Genomic DNA, 21,507 nt, shown 5'->3' with positions numbered 1-21,507 from the left:
ATTATATTTCACAATGGACACATATAACCAGGCAAGTATAAGCAATCATTTGGTTCAGTTTGGTTCTCTCAAAGGAATAGATCAATCATCGTGCTTTGTGATGACAGAGGAAATGACAGTTTTTATCTTTTATTCAGGTAGCCTAAATTTACATGAGACCACAGAAAGTTCCTGACAGGATGTTATTGATTGCGTTTACCCAATTGGGGGTTGGGGAGATGGGCGATGAGGCGGGTCTTCCTGCTACATCACAGGACGCTCTTACTTTCATTCCTGCCTGTGAATCAAATCCCAGGCCTTCAAACTCTCCCATTAAGTTGTCAATTTTTAGAATAGAGATTTCAGGCCCCTTGACACGTTTCCATTACTTGTTCTTCTAATTCAGTCCCTTCCCTCTAATCCAAGTAGTAATAACATTCCATTGTTGGATGCCTTCTAGGATACTTGAATGATAGCTCGAAGGATCTAAGGGAAGATAGAATGGGTGGTTCGAATGGTTATTGTGCCCAGCTGCTAACTGTGAGGTTCGAACTTTGAGTCCACCCTGAGGTGCTTCGAAAGAAAGGCCTGGTGATTTGCTTCCGAAAAATCAGTCATTGAAAACTCTGTGGAACATAGTACTACTCTGACACACACTGGGTCACCCTGAGTTGCAATCTACTCAAGGGCAACTGTTTAGACCCCCTTATAAATAATTTATGTTTTTTACTTCATCTATTCCTCACAACGACTTTATGAGGGAGGGACCATTTTCATCCTCATTTTACAGGCAAGGAACTTGAGACATACTGGCTTGTGATTTACCTAAGGCAAAGCCTTGGCTGGCTGGCGTTCTTCCTTCCTTTCATCCTTCCCTTCGTCCATTCCCTCCTTCCTTCTTTTCTTCTTTCCATCCAAGCCAAAAATGTTAGCTGAGCACTTAGTGTGTGCTGGGCACTAGAGATGGCAGAGAGCAGAGCAAACTCCTTGTCCTCATGATGCTTACATTTTAATGGGGAGAGACAAATAATAACTAAATAACCAAATAAGTCCAGAAACCTGCACTTATAACCACTGCCCTACACATCTCTCCCTAAGAAGCTTTCCTTAATTCCACCCAGTTTCTCATCCAGCTGGATAATCTCAATCCACCTTTTATTTTAGTACACTTAATTAGAAAATCCAAAGGGCCCTGTTTTACCTAATGGTATATGTGCCTGACTCAGAGCCAAACAGGCAATGTCTACTATGAACGTTTGGTACCTTGGTGCACAGCTTTGCCTTCTGAGGGTGGTCACAAAATTCAATATAACTCCTGTTTCTTTTCCTAGACTGTTTATGTTGCAGAGAGGTGGGGATATGACTTGGCCCACTTCAAAAAGAGATTTTATTTTATTTTATTTTACCTGATGAAAGCTTAAAAAAAAAAAAAAGCTTGATTTTCAACAAAAACAGTCATGAAGCCGATTTCATATTTCCTGAATGAAGTTTACAATTTGGGAGTGGAGCATTTAACTCCAAAAGTCACAGACTGTGCTAGTTTGGGACATCGGCCTGAGCTTTATTAAAATATTCACCCCTGGGAAAAGTTTCTTGGTACTATAACTGCAATCAGTTAAGCTCACTGTCTCTTCTTCTCCAACTTTCCTTGTTTTACTTTTTCTTATGTTGGGTGGTATAGGGGCGGCCATAAGTATTTTTTTAATCTGATTTTGAGAAAGTGGAATTTGGAACATATTCAGTATGGGTTTAAGTAGGATATATTTATGCAGTTTTGAGTCACTTCCATGTTATCGGTAATCATCCTAGTGTAGACGTGGCTTCCAGGGAAACTCCTACTGCCTACTGTGCCAACTCACCTGGCATCGTGCCTCAGAGATTCAGGGCAGAAGTTATGTCTTTATATATGAAGTTATGTCTATATATATAAACATACATGTTTTACATTGTTAGGTGCTGTCCAGTTGGTTCCAACTCATAGTGGCCCTATGTACAACAAAATGAAACACTGCCCGGTCCTGTGCCATGCCCACAATCATTGTTATGCTTGAGTGCATTATTGAAGCCACTATGTTAGTCCATCTCATTGAGGGTCTTCCTCTTTTTCACTGACCCTGTACTTTACCAAGCATGATGTCATTCTCCAGGGACTGGTCTGTCCCGACAACATTTCCAAGGTATGTAAGATGTAGTCTTGCCATCCTTGCTTCTAAGGAGCATTCTGGTTGTACTTCTTCCAAGACAGATTTGTTCATTCTTTTGGCAGTCCATGGTATATTCATTATTCTTTACCAGTACTACAATTCAAAGGCATCAATTTTCTTTGGTCTTCCTTATTCATTGTCCAGCTTTGCATGCATATGATGGCATTGAAAATACCATGGCTTGGGTCAGGTGCACTTTAGTCTTCAAGGTGACATCTTTGCTTTTCAACACTTTAAAGAGGTCTCTTGCAGCAGATTTCCCCAATGCAATGTCGATTTCTTGACTGCTGCTTCCATGGCTGTTGATTGTGGAGCCAAGTAAAATTAAATCCTTGACAACTTCAATCTTTTCTCAACTTATCATGATGTTGCTTATTGGTCCAGTTGTGAGGATTTTTGTTTTCTTTATGTTGAGGTGCAATTCATACTGAAGGCTGTGGTCTTTGATCTTCATCAGTAAGTGCTTCAAGTCCTCTTCACTTTCAGCAAGCAAGGTTGTGTCATCTGCATAACGCAGGTTGTTAATGAGTCTTCCACCAATCCTGACACCCCGTTCTTCTTCATATAGTCCATCTTCTTGGATTATCTGCTCAGCGTACAGATGGAATAGGTATGGTGAAAGGACACAACCCTGATGCACACCTTTCCTGACTTTAAACCACGCAGTATCCCTTTGTTCTCTACAAACAACTGCCTCTTGACCTATGTACAGGCTCCTCATGAGCACAATTAAGTGTTCTGGAATTTCCATTCTTCATAATGTTATCCATAATTTGTTATGATCCACACAGTCTAATGCCTTTGCATAATCAATAAAACACAGGTAAACATCTTTCTGGTATTCTCTGCTTTCAGCCAAAATCCATCTGACATCAGCAATGATATCCCTGGTCCCACATCCTCTTCTGAACCTAGCCAAATTTCTGGCAGTTCCCTGTGGATATAACACTACAGCCGCTTTTGAATGATCTTCAGCAAAATTTTACTTGCATGTGATATTAATGATATTGTTTGATAATTTCTGCATTTGGTTGGATCACCTTTCTTGGGAATAGGCATAAATATGGATCTCTTCCAGTCAGTGAGCCAGGTAACTGTCTTCTAAATTTCTTGGCATAGACAAGTGAGTACTTCCAGCACTGCATCTGTTTGTTGAAACATCTCAATTGATATTCCATCAATTCCTGAAGTCTTGTTTTTTGCCAATGCCTTCAGAGCAGCTTGGACTTCTTCCTTCAGTACCATCGGTTCCTGATCATATGCCACCTCTTGAAATGGTTGAACGTTGACCAATTCTTTTTGGTATAATGACTCTGTGTATTTCTTCCATCTCCTTTTGATGCTTCCTGCATTGTTTAATATTTTCGCCATAGAATCCTTCACTATTGCAACTCGAGGCTTGAATTTTTTCTTCAGTTCTTTCAGTTTGAGAAACGCTGAGCGTGTTCTTCCCTTTTGGTTTTCCACCTCCAGCACTTTGCCCATGTCATTATAATACTTTACTTTGTCTTCTCCAGCCACATTTTGAAATCTGTTTAGTTCTTTTACTTCATTATTTCTTCCTTTTACTTTAGCTACATGACGTTCAAGAGCAGGTTTCATAGTCTCTTCTGACATCCGTTTTGGTCTTTTCTTTCTTTCCTGTCTTTTCAGTGACCTGTTGCTTTCTGCATATATGATGTCCTTCCACAACTCATCTGGTCTGCAGTCATTAGTGTTCAATCCATCAAATCTATTCTTGAGATGCTTTCTAAATTCAGGTGGGATATACTCAAGGTCATACTTTGGCTCTTGTGGACCTGTTCTAATTTTCTCCAGTTTCAACTTGAACTTGCATATGAGCAATTGATGGTCTGTTCTGCAGTCGGCCCCTGGCCTTATTGAGCTTTTCCATCGTCTCTTTCCACAGATGTAGTCGATTTGATTCCTATATATTTCCTCTGGCGAGGTCCATGTGTATAGTCGCCATTTATGTTCGTGAAAAGAGGTATTTGCAATGGTGACGTCGTTAGTCTTGCAAAATTCTATCATTCGACCTCCAGCATTGTTTCTATCAACAAGGCAGTATTTTCCAGCTACTGATCTTTTTGTTTCCAACTTTCTCATTCCAATCACCAGCAATTATCAATGCATCCTGATTGCAAGTTTGATCAATTTCAGACTGCAGAAGTTGGTAAAAATCTTCAATTTCTTCATCTTTGGTCTTAGTGGTTGGTGCGTAAATTTGAATAACAGTTGTATTAACTGGTTCCTTGTAGGCGTCTGAATATTATCGTATCACTGACAGCATTATACTTCAGGATGGATCCTGAAATGTTCTTTTTGACGATGAATGCAACCCCATTCCTCTTCAAGTTGTCCTTTCCGAAATAGTAGACCATATGATTGTCCGATTCAAAATGGCCAATACCAGCCCATTTCAGCTCACTAATGACTAGGGTATTGATGTTTATGTGTTCCATTTTATTTTTGACGATTACCAACTTCCCTAGATTCATACTTTGTACATTCCAGGTTCTAATTATTAGTGAATGTTTGCAGCTGTTTCCTCTCGTTTTGAATCGTACCACATCCGCAAACGAAGGTCCCAAAAGCTTGACTCCATCCGCGTCATTAAGATTGACTCTACTTTGAGGAGGCAGTTCTTCCCCAGTCATCTTTTAAAAGTCTTCGAACCTGCGGAGCTCATCTTCCAGCACTATATCAGACAATGTTCTGCTGCTATTCTTAAGGTTTTCACTGGCTAATTCTTTCCAGAAGTAGACTGCTGGGTCATTCTTCCTAGTCTGTCTTAGTTTGGAAGTTCAGCTAAAACACGTCTGCCATGGGTGAGCCTGCTGGTATCTGAATACCAGTGGCACAGCTTCCAGCATCACAACAACACGCAAGTGCCCACAGTACAACAAACAGACACATGGGGGATATACATGCATACATATATAATATTTTATTGTATTTTCGCTGAAAGTGTACACAACAAATTAGGTTCCCATTTAACAATTTCTATACAAATTGTTCAGTGACATTGGCTACATTTTTCACAATACCAACACTCTCATTATTTCCATTTTGGTTGTCCTGTTTCCAGTGATCTAGCTTGCCTGCCCATTACATTCTCTTTTTGCTTTAGAGTAAATATTGACTAGTTGGTCTCATACAGATGATTTTTTAAAGGAACACAATGCTTATGAGTGGTATTGTTTATTTTATGAGCCAATCTGTTATTTAGCTGAAAGGTGACCTCCAGGAGTAGTTTCAGTTCAAAGTTAAAGGCTATCTCAGGGTGATAATCTTGGGACTCAACCAGACCGGTAAGTCTGGACTTTTAAGAATTTGAGTTTTGTTCTACATTTTCCTCCCATTCTATCAAGGTTCATCTATTGTGTCCTTGAACAGAATCGTCAGTATGTGTGGTAGCCAGGCACCATCTAGTTCTTCTGGTTTCAGGGTAGATGAGGTCATGGTTCGTGTAGGCTACAATTAATTGCTTTTGTGGGTGGCCTTTATAGCCATGGTCTTGTTAACTCCCACCCAGGTGATTGTGTGATAGGGTATTTGTGACCTACCAAGGGGATTGGTCAGTTTTGCCTTAAAACAGAGTCAATTCCAGAGCAGAAAGGAGAGCCTGCCACCACCAAAGAAGGAGACCTGTAGCAAAAACTGGCAACAGAGACCCTTAGAAGACAGCTTCCCAGCCCATGCAGCAAGAAAGTTTAGTGCCTTTGAGCAGAGACTGAGGGCCAGGGGGAAGTATATGCCTGACCCATGAGTTTGGGACTTGCCAACCTCCATAACTGTGTGAGCCATTTCCTTTATATGGTCTGAACTCTATGAGACGTTGCAGCAAATTAGGGAACCCAAAGACAGGAGAGAGAGTACTGAAGCAAGAGGGAGTAGTTGATGTTAGGGATGATGGAGTGGTACAGTAGCTTAGAAAAGTTAGACATTTGGGACATCTTTAACCTCTTCCTCACAGAAAGCAGCTTTGTGCTGATCCTTATAAAAGAAATTATTTGTTTAAGTCCTGTAGGCTAGTTTCATCATTTAGTCTTTCTTTTGCTCCAGACAAGTAGAGACCAATAGTTGTATCTTAGATGGGTGCTCGCAACTTTTTAAGATCTCAGATGCTACTCATCAAACTAGGATGTAGAATGTAAACTTTATGAACTGTATTATGCCAGCTGACCAAGTTGTCCCACAAGACTAAGAGATTATGTCTAAATATTAATGTATCTGATGGTGCCCAGCACTGGGAGGGTGTTGGTAGAAGAGGAGAAACCAAGTTTGAAATATACAGAGCTGAAAGCTAGTCTGTGAATAATTCTTCCAAATGTTACAGTTCATATATGGCAGAAACTGGCTAGAGATTTTCCCAAAGTTAACAATAATTCTAAACACATAAATGACAATACCATCAATAATAAAAGCAAATTTTGATCAACCTTGTTAGAATAAATACATTTTTTTCTCCACCACCCTCCCTCCCCACCAATTATAAAATTGTTGTTATGGGAAAGGGTGATAAAAGAGTATGCAGCTCCAAAATTTTAAGAATAAACATTATAGAGGTACATCAGGAAGTTAATTAATAAAAAGTATTATGTTATCTTTTTGGATTTTGTGACATGTATGTTATTGGTCAGCTTTTAAATTCACAATTTGTTGTGATTTATTTTCTAATTCTCAATAAGCTTTCCATTTTGTACTTAATTTTACATTTACAGTTTTGTATTCTTCAAGAGGAAACCCTGGTGGTATAGTGGTTAAGTGGTACAGCTGCTCGCCGAAAGGTCAGTCACTATGAGTTGGAATCAACTCAATGACAACGGGCTTTGGTTATTCTTCAAGAAGATCCCTAATTATATAAATGTATGTCCTTTCAAAACCTGGATCCACTGCCCCATCCAAGAACAGTTATGTAATGTAAAGAAAAATTTGTGTGTGTGTGTGTGTGTGTGTACGTCTATAAATGAAACTCACTGGTCCTAGACCTTTCCTGAGTCAGTCATTAATATTTTTCAGTGTCAAGTGTCAAACTAAACCAAACCAGTTGCTGTCCAGTCACTTCCAACTCATGGCAAATCCACGTGTCAGAGTAGGATTGTACTCCATGGGGTTTTCAGTGGCGAATTTTTCAGAAGTAGATCCCCAGACATTTCTTCCAAGGCATTTCTGGGTGGACTTGAGCCTCTACGCTTTCAGTTAGCAGCTGAACACGTTAACCATTTGCACCACCCAGACAGCCTGTCAGATACCAAAACTAAAATAGGAAAAAAAAACAAACAAACCCAAACTCCTTGTCTTTGAGTCGATTCTGACTCATAGCAACCCTATAGGACAGATTAGAACTGCCCCGTAGGGTTTCCAAGCAGCGGCTGGTGGATTCGAACTGCCGACATTTGGTTAGCCGCTGAACTCTAAACCACTGTGCCTCCAGGGCTGCAAATACCAGAGAACACTAAAAACTGAAAATAACCTCTCCCATCTTCTCTTTGTCTCTTACAGATATTTGATGTCACTGTATCCCAGGTATTAAATAGGTTTTTTTCTTTGCTTTCTGTATTAGTCAGGATAAACTACAATGAAGAGCCCCAAGAAGTCAGTGGCTTTCACATGAAAGGTTTATTTTTCTTTTATGTCACAGGCTGCTGCAGATAAGAGGGGAGCTCTGTTCCATGCAGTCATTCAGGAACGCATCCCCAGCCCCTGTCCTTGCTCCTTCCATCTAGTGCCTTGGAGGCCTTGCTGGCTTCTCAGCATCTGGGCAGCTAAAGAGATAAAAGAAAGAACATGCTGGATTGTGAGAGAGATCATAGAGACCAGGCGTGAAAGTGGTGTGCATCACTTCTGGCCGTGATCCATTGGCTATAACTCAGTTATGTTGCCCCATGTAAGGAGGCTGAGACATTTCTAGTATGTCTAGAAAGGAGAGAAGAAACACAAACATGGGTGAGTAGAAGCATTCTCTGCCATAGGCTTCCATAGATATGTAAAAGAAGACACATTTCTTGTAGACAGGAATGGTCTCAAGGGAATTGTCACAACTCCCAAATCTCTGTGCATTTAATTAGAGGGTGGTGAAGTAGTTAAGAAATTGGATGCTAACCAAAAGGTCGGCAGTTCTAATCCACCAGCAGCTCCTTGGAAACACTATGGGGCAATTCTACTCTGTCCTGTGGGGTCGCTATGAGTCGGAATTGACTGGACAGCATTGGATTTGGTTTTTGGGTATGGTGCTTTGGTGAAAAGAAAGTGGGATTTGGAATCAGAACAGCCAGTTTGTATTTATCCTAGCTCATCACTTACCAACTATGTGACTTTGCATGAGACATCATCTTTCTGACAATCAGTTTCATCAGCTGTAAAATGAGGGATGATAAACTCTGCCTCACCTGCCTCATAGGCTGTCTTCAGGGTCAAATGAGCATATTGACAGAAGAGTTTATTATACCCTGTGAGGTGCGCTACGAATATAAATGCCCCCCTCCTCTCTGGCCCAGTTTTCATTCTGTGCTGTGAGGACGATATATTGCATCTGCCTGGCTTAAAAGGATTCCCTGGGTGGCGCAAATCGTCAAGCACTTGACTGCTGGCCAAAAGATTGGCGGTTTGAACCCGTCCAGAGGCACTTTGGAAGAACGGCCTGGCAAACTGCTTCCGAAAGGTCATAGCCTTGAAACCCCTATGGGATGAAGTTCTGCTCTGCACGCGTGAGGTCACCATGAGTTGAAATTGACTTGACAGCAAGCAACTGGCTATGAGGAAGCCTGATAGAGAACCATCACTAGGAGACTTGACATCATTTATAGTCTTTGCTCAGTGACTGAATATTTATTCAATACTTTTTTTTAGTCCCTGGATTTTATCTTATTTATTTACTTTTTGGTGTGTGTGTGGGTGGGTGGGGCAAGATAGAAGGCATTCCTTTTAAAAACAGAGTTAAAAACAAGAAAGCAAATTGTCAGTACTCCTAGGTGTTGACTTACACCATCAGCCCTTAGAATTAAGTGTGAAAAATCTTACCTGTCCTTAAGTCACCTCCTTCCTTTGACAGAGGGGAGGCTTTAGAACAGGAGGCCATGCATGTGAGGAGTGTGGGTTCTTGAAATATTTTCTTTGAAGAAAAAAGAATAGAAGATGAACATACTATCTTGAATTGTCCTTGGGTTGAGGGCAGCGAACAAGTAGTATGTTAATGAAGTAGAATTTTCTTAATGAAGATATTTTATATTTTAAATATTTTCCTCATATCGTAATTTTTAACTATTGATATGTATACCGTAATTATAGATATATAAGCCAAAAGGAATTGATTGGTTTTTGTCAGTATAGATTATCTCATGGGCCTCTGGTCTCTGTGTGGATATTGTAAGAACCTCTCCCAAAATGTGTGCAAAAAGATACCACGTGGAGAAAATGAGGGTTTGTTGTGTTTGTTTTGTTTCTCATAGTTTCCTTACTCTTTTGCAGCCTTTCACCCATTCTGGCAGTGGAATTTATTGCTTTAGGAGAAAGGCAAAAAAAAAAAAAAAAAAGATACGTAGAAGTCAATTGAGTTTCTGAATTTATTTTTTAATGTTCTGAGAGACAGAGTGCTCTTGAAAGCTGAGACTTTTACTGCAAGGGCATGAGCCCCCAAAGCTCAAGAGCCTGGAAATTTCGGAGAAGAGTTTAAGTCCAACCGACGAAATGGGGAAGAATGCCTCTTGAGCATTTTCCTACACAAGCAAGATCAGGTTTGAGCAACCTGCACCCAGGAGAAGTAGAGGTTAGAGGCTGGTGAGGTGCCTTGTAAAGTGCTGAGTGCCCTGCTCCCCTTCCAGCCTAGCCTTTTGGGAGAACTTAATGATAGAATGAATCCCTGGGTCATACAAACCGTTAACATGCTGGGCTGCTAACTGAAAGGTTGGAGGTTTGAGTCCACCCAGAGATGCCCTGGAAGAAAGGCCTGGTGATCTACTTCCAAAAAAATCAGCCACTGAAAACCCGATGGAGCACAGTTCTACTCTGACACACGTGGGTCATCATGAGTCAGAACTGACTGGATGGCAACTGGAAATGGAATGATAGAATAGGTTAGGATTGATTTGGGGTCTGGTATTCTGTGGAAGAAGTACAGCCAGAATGTTCTTTAAAAGCAAGGATGGCGAGACTTCATACCTCATACCACCAAGAAACTTAGACGTGTTATCAGGAGGGATCAATCCCTAGAGAAGAACATCATACTTGGTAAAGTAGAGGGTCATCAAAAGAGAGGAAGACCCTCTATGAGATGGACTGACACAGTGGATGCAACAATGGGCTCAAGCATAACAACGATTGTAAGGACGGTGCAGGACCTGGCAATGTTTCATTCTGTTGTAAATAGGGTCACTATGAGTCAGAGCCGACTGGACGGCACCTAACAACAACATTCCTGGTCCCTAAAGAATCTTCCCTATGTAGCCTGAGAGAACAAAAGCAATCCTTACAGCTATGTCCCCCATTCCAGCATGGCTTTGCAATAGCGGAATATAAAAGGCAACGGCTGATAGATCTAGCTGATAGAAGATCTAGGCTGATAAAGGCTGAAGCAGTGCCTCAACATACCTACAGCCCCAGAAGATGCCAGAGAGTCAAAATATCCTATCCCTATGATGAGTGTGTAAGAGGGATGAATGGCCTTTGTGTTTACCTTGTTTAACATGTAAAATTCATAACTGCTACAAATATGAACCACTGCACGCTAATTTTCATCTCTGTGTCTAGGTGTCAAATGGTTCAAAAGGCTCTGAAGGCATCTGTGTGATCTTTGAGGACCCAGTAACCTGAGAGCAGAGAGGGATGCGGACATTTCAGCTATGGATGCCATGGTGGTAGGTCCCGAGGACCAAATAACATTGTCCATTGGGAGCCAATGTGGATAGATGCTGAAAGGCAGAGCTGGCATCAGCTGGTACTCATCAATAAGGCCCCATAACTGTGTTAGTGGGTGTTATGGATTGAATTGTGTCCCCCTTAAAATGTGTATCGTCCTGGCTAGGCCATGATTCCCAGTATTGTGTGGTTGTCCACTGTTTTGTGATCTAATGTGATTATCCAATATGTTGTAAATCCTAACCTCTATGATGTTAATGAAGGCCTGGTTGCACAGTGGTTAAGCATTCAGTTGCTAACCAAAAGGTCAGCAGTTTGAATCCATAAGCTGCTCCTTGGAAACCCTATGGGGTAGTTCTACTCTGTCCTATAGGGTTGCTATGAGTCAGAATTGACTCATGGCAATTAGTTATAACAAGTTATGATGTTAATGAGGCAGGATTAAAGGCAGTTACGCTAGTGATTAGGCTGTATCTTGAGTCAACCTCTTTGGCGATATAGAAGACAGAATTGAGCAGACAGAAGGGGAATCTCATTACCACCTAGAAAGAAGCACCAGGAGCAGAGCATGTCCTTTGGACCTGGAGTCCCCGTGCTGAAAAGCTCCTAGACCAGGGGAAGATTGATGACAGGGACTTTCCCCCAGAACCGACACAGAGGAGAAAGCCTTCCCTAGGAGCTTGCACCCTGAATTAAGACTTCTAGACTGCGAGAGAATAAATTTCTCTTTATTAAAGCCATCGTTTGTGGTATTTTTATTATAGCAGCACTAGATAACTAAGACAGTGGGTGTCTGTTCTGATTAGTTGGTGTCTATACCATATTGAAGGAGACCTGGTGGTACTATGGTTAATGTACCTAAATGTCAGCCGTTCGAATCTATCAGCCACTCTATGGGAGAAAAGACTTGGAAAGCTGCTCCCATAAAAATTTCACCTTAGGAAACCTTATGGGGTAGTTTTACTCTGTCTTATAGAGTCATTATGAGTTGGAATAACTTGATAGCATAAAACAGCAACATACCATATTGCTTGTTAAATATTTTGAGGACTTTGACCTGATGCCTATCGCCTGAAGCCAGAAAGTTTCAAAAGCTTACTCCTCCAACTTAGATCACCCCATTGGTATAAGGAAAAAAGACCAGGACCAGTTATCATGGAGTTGATTCCCACTCACGGCAACCCTATGTGTGTCAGAGTAGAACTGCTCCATAGGGTTTTCAGTGGCTGATTTTTCAGAAGTAAATCTCCAGGCCTTTTTTTCCAAGGCAACTCTGGGTGTACTTGATCCTCCAATCTTTCAGTTAGCAGCCAAGTGTGTTAACTATTTGCACCATCCAGGGATTCCTAAAGAAAAAAAAGAAGGGGAAGGGAAACATCCAGAAATGACTGGTGATTTACTCCCGAAAAGACTAGAATAAACCAGAAGTGATTAAGTTTACCTTGATTGTCAAGCTTAAGCTTTCCACTATCAGCTTGTGAACTAACTTAAGCTCATGTACAGTGAGTAAAAGAGAGCTCCATTTTTTAAATATGCAAAATTCATAATGACTACAAATGTGAATCACTGCATTCTAGATTTTGTTTCTTGTGTCTAGATATCAAATGGGCCCCAAAGCCCCTAAAGCCATCAGACATTTTCCTGGGGAGATCTGAAGGTAAATAGGTTTTTCAGCAATTTCAGTGTGTGGAAAGAGGGTCAGTGGTGGTGTGTTACCACAGCAGAGTCTGACTCACAAGCTGGCATTATAGAAAATGACCCTTTATACTTTGTAGGGATTGAGAAATGCTGTCAAGCAAACCCCACAACAATTAAGAGGCTGAGTAACATTTTTCTTTCACATGGGTTAAAATCAGAAGACTTCAATTTCAAATAGGGAGAACAGCAAATTGGGAGAAGAGTAAAAACCAAACCAAAAGCACTAGAAAGGAAACAGATGTGCATGGCTTACCATAGAGTTAGCTATAAGGGGCTTAGATACTCTTCTAGGGAAGGAATTTATCAACATGTCTGGAGAATGAATTTTTTTTTTTTTTTTAAGACATAAACAATTTGAGTCTGTGCATGAAAGTAGCAGATTTATTTAGAAGTTTATTTGTGGTCTTTGTGGAAAACTTGTGCCTTAAAAATGTTTTAATTGCCGGAGAGACTAGGATGGGGTCATTGGATGTTTCTGGGTTAGGACCCAGATAAATGGACAATCAATTCAGAGATATTGTTCATCAGATAAAGGATGAGTGCCTTTTCTAGAAGCAGCATGAATATTCTTCAACACTGGAATGGGTGATTAAGGAGAGTGATAAGATGCTCTTCTCAAGAGGTTAGTAAAACAGGCAATGTCTTCATCGTTTTACATGAGTTTAAGACTATTTCAGGGTGAGACGGAGAAAAGTAGAAGGTGAAGCACTTGGGTCAGATGTGGTGAGTATTATCTTGGATTAGCATTATACTTGGCCATTTTTATTTACTTTTTTGAAATCTTTTTTTTTTTTTAGTTGTGCTTTAAGTGAAAGTTTACAGTTCAAGTTAGCGTCTCATGCAAAAATTTATATACACATTGTTATGTGACCCTAGTTACTGTTCCTATAATGTGACAGCACACTCCTCCTTTCCATCCCGGAGTTCCCATATCCATGCAACCAGCTCTCGTCACCTTTTGCCTTCTCATCTCGCCTCCGGATGGGAGCTGTCCATTTAGTCTCCTGTATTTTTTTTTTTTTACATCTACTTGAACTACGAAGCACTCTCTTCATATGTCCTATAGTCTAGTCTAATCTTTGTCTGAAGAGTTGGCTTTGGGAATGGTTTCAGTTCTGGGCTAACAGAGAGTCTGGGAGCCATGTCTTCCGGGGTCCCTCCAGACTCAGTCAGACCATTGTTTGGTCTTTTTACTAGAATTTGAGTTCTGCACCCCACTTTTCTCCTGCTCCATCAGGGACTCTCTGTTGTATTCCCTGTCGGGGCGGTCATTGGTGGTAGCCAGGCACCATCTAGTTCTTCTGATCTCAGGCTGTTGGAGTCTCTGGTTTATGTGGCCCTTTCTGTCTCTTGGGCTAATATTTTCCTTGTGTCTTTGGTGTTCTTCATTCTTCTTGCTCCAGGTGGGTCAGGACCAATTGATGTATCTTAGATGGCTGCTCGCTAGCTTTTAAGACCCCAGATGCCACTCACCAAAGTGGGATGCAGAACATTTTGTTAATAAACTTTGTTATGCCCGTTGACCTAGATGTCCCCTGAAACTATTGTCCCCAGACCCCCACCCCTGCTACTCAATCCCTCAGAGTGTTTGGTTGTATTCAGGAAACTTCTTAGCTTTTGGTTCAGTACAGTTGTTCTGATTTCCCCTGTATTGTGTATTATCCTTCCCTTCACCTAAGATAATTTTTGTCTCCTATCACTACTTGGCCATCTTTAAATATGAATTACCTATATTTGAAAAAACAATTTTTAATTACAGAATTTTCCGTTTTAGATAGTGGTGAGTAGAGAGAAGTAAGAATGGACAACGTGGGAGAATGACTAACGTGTGACAAAGGAGGTGGTCTAATTGGTCTCTTAAGGTCCACTTTGATTTTAAAAGGTGATAATTTTTCAAAAATCACATTGGAAGACCTTCCATTGGATTCCTACAAAATAACATCAAGTGAATCTAATAGTGATATTCGTCACAACCTGGGAAGCATTCACAGAATCTGCTGCACCAAAAAAAAAAAAAGAAAAAAAAAAAGCACTTGTGAACGTTACTGTTCGTTCAGTATCTCCTAGATCGTCAGGTGACCCCCTTACATAGGACCAGGGCTATGGAGAGCCCTGGAACAAGATGTTTTGGTAGGGCCCCTGTCTATATAAACAATCTGATTAGAAAGCATATTATAAAATTTATGCACCCATATGAGATATAGTCATCTATCAAAGACTAGAATAACGGAGAAGTGATACTTAGGTGTTTTTTTACTGCCCAGTCAGTGTATATGAAAATTCTTGCCAGTGTCCAGGCCCCATCACTTCCTGCTCAGATTCAGGAACCATCTCTTTGTGTTCTTTACTGCCAAATGCACCATTGCTGGCTAATTCCATATCTCCCGCTATGGAAAAATGATGAGAAATACGCTACTACTCACAGTGCCGTAGCTGTTTGGAGCCCGCTTGTACTGAAACAATATAGATAGATCTTCTTACCTCTGCGGTTTCCTTATAACCATTTATTTAGTGCTGGTTGTATCATTCTCATGACAATTCATTGTCTGTTGTACTGCCTGTGAATACTGGCTTCCAATGACTCTCTCAAAGGTTGTTACTGTGCTTCTTTGCTGTTGACCACAAATGCAAGTCTTATCCAGACCATTCAGAAAAACAGAAAAAATAATTCATTTTCTGGACATGTTAAACTTACTGTTTGCAATTTTATAACATAAATATAGAATAACACATTTTTCGACCATGTCTTCTCTTAAGCGCTTTAGGTTCTAATCCCTGCATGCCTAGTAATCTCTTTCAATGTTGACTGCATCCCTGCTAGTGGGAGATTGGGAGAGGGTCCTATGGGCCCAGCAAGAAGGGTGGTCCCATTCCTACAAAGAGACTAACCTGGGGAAATGCAAGGTCACCATATTGATTAGAGGTGAGTGCTTATCCATTGCAAAGGTCCTTGGCAGTTTGCATTATGAGCAGTGATCTCCAAAGACCTTGGAGGAGGTAGGTGAGACCACTCCTGAGGGCCACCTGACATGTGGCACAGAGCTTAGGGGCCAGTGGCAGGGGTGGGGCTCATACAGGGTAGAGAACACCTGCCGCCAACCAACCTCCTTGGGGTTCTCTAGAGTGGAGGCAGCCTTGCTTTGGGAACACTGAAAACAGGCCCACATAAGCTAGGCTTAAGCCCAAGTGCAGGTTGTGAACCCAGAGCCCTGAATATTCTTGTGTCCAGAGTAGGTGAGTTACCTCAAATCAGCATGTCCGTACCACTCTGGTGCCTCAATCCTGTGTGTTCCTGCAAAAGAAACACTGTGCTAGCCTGTGGGAGTGACTGGGTTCCCAAGGCCACCCTCTTGAAACAGGACCTAACCACACACCCCAGACAGCCACAGAGGTGTGAGTCCAAGAGCTTCTTCGGGTATCTGGTCAACCTCACACTGGGGCAGAGGGTTGGACAATACCTTGAAAAGGAGAAATGGATACTAATACCCATGTGAGTCCTGGGCTTCAGGCAAGTGACCTGAAAGGTGTTGCTGGCACTGACAAGTCCCAGGCATGCAAGGAAGAAAAATTTTCCTAAGACATTCAAAGCACAGATTTCCCTGAGGTGCAAACCAGAGCAAGCCTCTTGCCTGGGTCCAAGAGCTGTATTATGTAGGGCATTACTCCGCAGATTTGGAAGCACTGGAGAGACTATGTGTAGATAGCCATACTGTTGGCGTAGAGCTGGAGATACTCCAGCCCTTCACTTTGCAATGGTTGTCAGAGTGAAGTGGTTTAGTTTTCCAAAGGACCACCACAGCTAGATATAATTTGTTAGGGAAGTGTGTGTTCGTGTGTATATTCCCGTGATGTTAACATGTATACACATACACATATACTTATTTTATATGAATATATATAAAATAATAAAATACGTGTATGAGGGTAAGTAAAACAGTATTGTTACTAGGATGCCAGTTCATATGTGCGTGGTTTTATTCCAAATAGAATGTGTTTAAATATGTCTCTGCAATCAGTGAATGGCTGCAGACAAGTTCTCTCAGTAATACACTTGTCTTAGTCTCGTTTGGGTGCCTTCAAAAAAAAGGATAATTTTTGTGCCATGGAAAAAAAAATGATTTTGAGGTCACGGCTCATACCAAATTTTTAACAAAACTAAAGTGGACATCACGAATCATTGAAGCTTTGCAACAAGTTTATGGGAATGCTCCCCCACATAAAACAATGGTTTTTAGGTGATTCAAGCATTTTATGGAAGTTTGGGAAGACCTCCAAGATGAGCCAAGAGAGGGAAGACCACCCAGAAGGTCGTGGCGACTATTTTTTGAGATTCCAAAGGGGTAATCTTAATAGATTTTCTTGAATGACACAGGATGATCATGGGCGCTTACTAAGAAGAAGTTTTAAGAAAATTGAAAACTGCATTGGTGAGAAAAAGACCAGGAAAGCTGCTCTGAGGAATTTTTTTCCATCACAACAATGTGCCTGCTCATGCCCCAAGGGTAGCAAGGGCTGTCCTATGAGAATTTTGTTGAGAAACCTTACCCCATCCACCCTACAGCCTTGATCTTGCCCCTTCAGGCTTCTTTTTGTTCCCCAAACTCAAAGAACATTTAAAAGGAATATGATTAGGTCCCTCAAGGATGCCAAAACTGCCATTATGACATGGTGTAAATCAAAGAGCCCAGAATTCTTCAGGGAAGGGTAGAAAGATGGAAACACCGCCTTCAGCAGTGTATAGACCTACATGGAGAATATGTCCAGAAACAATACTCTCACATTTTGATATTTTTGTTTAATAAAGGTTTCTATGATTTTGTGGCAATATTTTTTGACTTACCCTGCCTGGTATTTATGTTATATATTTATGTAAATTTGTATGTAAAAGTATATATACTTATATCTCTCACACATATCTTTTCTACCTGGTAAAGAATCTGGCTTCATTCGTGTATTTACTCAATAGTTTTCATTCATGGAATCTATTTAGTACAAAGCAACCATTTTCATGTTTTTTGATCTAATGAATCATTTCAATCGATATAGGGAGAATAAGTTAAGATGACACTCTTCATTTTATAAGGATGATGGATAGTTGTACTTATGCTGAATCCTGGGTTCTGTTTACAAGCATATTTTCTTTATGGCTGATGCATTTTCACTTGTATAATTTTGAAGATTTCTTATTAATTTGACTTGCTTGTCTAGTCTGGCTTTTTTCTTTCAGCCTATAGAACTTCTTGGTATATTTTCAAGAGAATACAAAGAAAAAATTATTCAGCAAATAAAGGAAACGAAAACCCCAATGGATATTGTGTAAGAACAGACTTGTACCATTGCCGATGAAATATTCTTTCCTATAAACAAAATGAGGAACCAGACTAGGCAACATTCCAAAAACCAAACCAAACCAAATACACTGCCGTCGAAATATACCTAAATATGCTGAGGTCTTGGAAATTTTAATTATAAGAATATACATCACTGCATATGTTTAAAGCGCATAACTTTCTCATTCTCTACATTAACTGGAGTTTTGAGAAGTAGTACCACGTATCTGCTTTGACCTTATGACCTCTGAACTCAGTAGCAAGAGCAAGAGGCATCTTGAAGTGTCTCGTAGATGTGGCGGCCATATCTTAAGTATGAAGAGGGAACAAGTAAGCTTCATGGTGAAGCAGTGGAAAATTGGGCCTTGAGGGCTGGGCAGTAGTTTGGAAATTGGAGTAGTGGATGTGGTGGGTGCTGTCTAGATCCCTAGCTGCCAGGGGTGTTAGCTATTGGCTTTCCGCTGAGTCCCTCTCCAAGCACTGCCCTCAGCCAAAGGCAGTCCACCTCCAGTGACTGGTCATTGTCGGGTAGAACACCCTGGTCACAATTTACAACAACCCTGAAATCAGGTGGGATCTACCAAGTCCTCAGTTGTGGCACATCATGGTTTGGCTTCTACCTTGCTCCCATCTTGCTTCCTCTGCTCCCGCACAAGTGTTGCTTCCTGATAGGAGTCCCCAACAAGCCTCCTGCACACACATCTCAGGGTCTCATTGTTTGTTTCCAGGGCACCTAATCTCTGACAGAGTTTGGGCTTCCCAGGGAGAAGGCGACTTTGGGAAACAGTGAGATGTCTAGTTTGGCTAGGGTGTTGGTTACATGTAGGGGCAAAGTGAGGAAGAAGTTTGGAAAGGATTTCCTACGGTAGGCAAAGGGGCGGTGGCTGGAGATGAGGAGGATTGACAGTTTGGAATGTGGAAACAAGATCGGGGGCAGCCTTGTGGTCAGTTTAGGTCAAGTTATCTACATTTCTTTCTGGTGTCTCAGGGACTACATTATAATAAGAAAAATAACCGAAAAAAAGTAGGCTTATAATGCACTTTAGTATTTTATATTTAGCATTTTAGTATTTAATGCACTTTAGATGTAAATGACCCATTATCAGTGGGCAATGTCTTTTGGATTTTTTTTCTGGAAGCAGGGATGCATCTGACCTAATTGTCCACATGAACCATGTACACAAGCATTTGTGAAATAGCTGGTAAGAGTTAAAGCTGCCACCTCTTCCCTTAGCAATACTTGTTTCTGTTTGTGAAAGTCCTACTGCGTACCAGAGATGAGGCATCTTATCTCTGAGCCTCACAAAAACCCTGCAAAGTACTATTAGCTCCTCAATTTTAGGGATGGGGAAACTGAGGCTGGAGAGGATAAGAGACTTGTGTAGAGAGGAAGGGGTAGAGCTGGGCTTCAGTTCCAGATTTCTTTCACTTGGAAGCCCCTGCTGCCCAAGTCAGATGAACTTGTCCCATGGAGCCCATGAACTGGGCCTTGTGCTTCTGAGCTCTGACTCACCAGGCCTAAGTGGTGACCAGCTATGTGCTTATTAACCCTAACTTGTCATCTCTTCAGCTAACTAAAGCAGCCATTCAATACTCAGCAACTCTCCTGAGTGACTATTCTTTTTCCTATAACAATAGCAATCATAAGAAGCATTTTCTATGTCTATAATTTGCAATGCCCTTTTATGTGTCTTGTTTAAGGCTCATGACAGAACTGTGTGGTCTGTAGGACAGAGCCTTATGCCCATTGTACAGCTGAAGGAACTGAGGCTCAAAGAAGTGAATGTGCTCACATTCACATGGCTCCAAAGGGCAGGGCCAGACCCTGATTCTGGTGTCCCCTTTACTGCTGTATGTTGCTTCTCTTAAGCTGCTAACTTAAGGTTCATTTGAGGGAATGAGGCTGTCAGGAACACATACCTCTTACTTTCTTTGACCTCAGTTGAACCAAGCTGCTCTGTAAATGCATGGAGATTGTGAAAGATTCATCAGTCAAGAAATGGAAATGGCACATTTGAAGTGATTTAAAATGAGGACTGACTCTACTGTAACTTGCTGGGTAGACACTAGTATTCCGGCACCTTCATAATTGATGATAATTATGTCTAATTATCATTCCACACTGGTGGATGCTTTCTACTTCTATCAAAACCTGATCTTTTCCCCTCATGTCACGTGGAGGGCCCTTTTTCTAAACTCTCCAGAATTGTCATTTAACAGTGATTGCCATGTCTCTCCAGCAAAAAGCCTCAGATTATTGAAGCAAGTATCATCCTTTCTATACTTGGTTTTTCTGTATTACTGTTTATTGACACTTCTTTCTTTAGAGAGTTTTAAGAGTTTTCTTTAAGCTCTATCTACCTAATATCTCCCACCACCCATCTGTCACTTTGGTGTGCTATGATGGCTTGCATGTTGCTGTGATGCTGGAAGCTGTGCCACCAGTATTTCAAATACTAGCACAGTCATCCATGGTGGACAGGTTTCAATGGAGCTTCTAGACTAAGACAGACTAGGAAGAAAAATCTGTCAATCTGCTTTGGAAATTAGCAAATGAAACCCTTATAGATCATAGCAGAACATTAGTTGACACACTTGCTTTGGACATGTCATCAGGAGGGATCAATTGCTGGAGGAAGGCATCATGTTTGGGGAAATAGAGGGCCAATGAAGGCGATAGAGACCCTTGGTGAGATGGACTTGAACATGCCGGTGATCATGAGCATGAGTCAGGACCGAGGAACGTTTTGTTCTGTTGTTCATAATGTCACCATGAGTCAGAGTCAACTTGATGGCAGTTATCTGTTTAATATCATCTCATCAAAACAGTTATTTCTAAACACTGTGGCTTGTGCTGAGTTTCTGGGTTTGCAATATTTCTAGTGTTTGTTAATACCACAATCCCACAGAAGAAAAGAGTAGAGAGATGGAGCTAGTTTTCTAACTGGGAAAAGGGGGATATGCTGAGAGTAGCCTGAGGTGGAAGTGGGGAGCAGTGTGGGCAGAGGGAAGGAGGGAGGAGGGACAGAAAGACCTTCTTGAGAAAATGCTGCCTTTGGGCCCAGTCTGACATTGGAGCTTCTCTGTTGAGAGAAACTTCCCTTTTTTTTGCAAACTCCATGAAAGTGAATTGTGTGTGAAGGAAAAATGACCTCATGCATTGCTCTGCTTTCCATGAAGTAAAAATCGTGGTGGAAAATTTTCGAGGAAAACAATCTGATTTCTCTATTTCTCTTGCCATATAATTTTCAATATTACTCAACAGTTGGGCCATCACTGGTAAGTGTCTGTCCTTATTTTCCTCATTTGTGTTTCGCCACCACTTTATTTAGCAGCTTGCTAAATATAATGCCCCTCAGCCTGGGTCTTTTTTTAAGTAGATGAAGGATGAGACAGGAAGTAGTGACATAATTTCCCTGTGTTCACACAGCAAGTTAATG

The 21,507-nt window shown here is 41.1% G+C and overlaps 1 long non-coding RNA gene across 5 annotated transcripts in view; it reads left to right on the top strand.

Moving 5' to 3' along the window:
* LOC111750318 (uncharacterized) overlaps window positions 1-21,507 on the top strand; it is a 107,055-nt gene that overhangs the window by 33,886 nt on the left and 51,662 nt on the right. For all 5 annotated transcript variants that reach the window (XR_010318103.1, XR_002785478.2, XR_002785481.2 and 2 more), the window contains one exon: window positions 10,932-11,038. This is a non-coding gene — a long non-coding RNA (uncharacterized LOC111750318). The remainder of the gene's footprint in view (window positions 1-10,931; window positions 11,039-21,507) is intronic.

This window comes from Loxodonta africana, chromosome 16, assembly GCF_030014295.1.
Source record: "Loxodonta africana isolate mLoxAfr1 chromosome 16, mLoxAfr1.hap2, whole genome shotgun sequence".
In the NCBI taxonomy this organism is placed as follows: Eukaryota; Metazoa; Chordata; class Mammalia; order Proboscidea; family Elephantidae; genus Loxodonta; species Loxodonta africana.
Note: the sequence above shows the minus strand (reverse complement) of the source record. Positions and strands in the feature narration are given on the sequence as shown.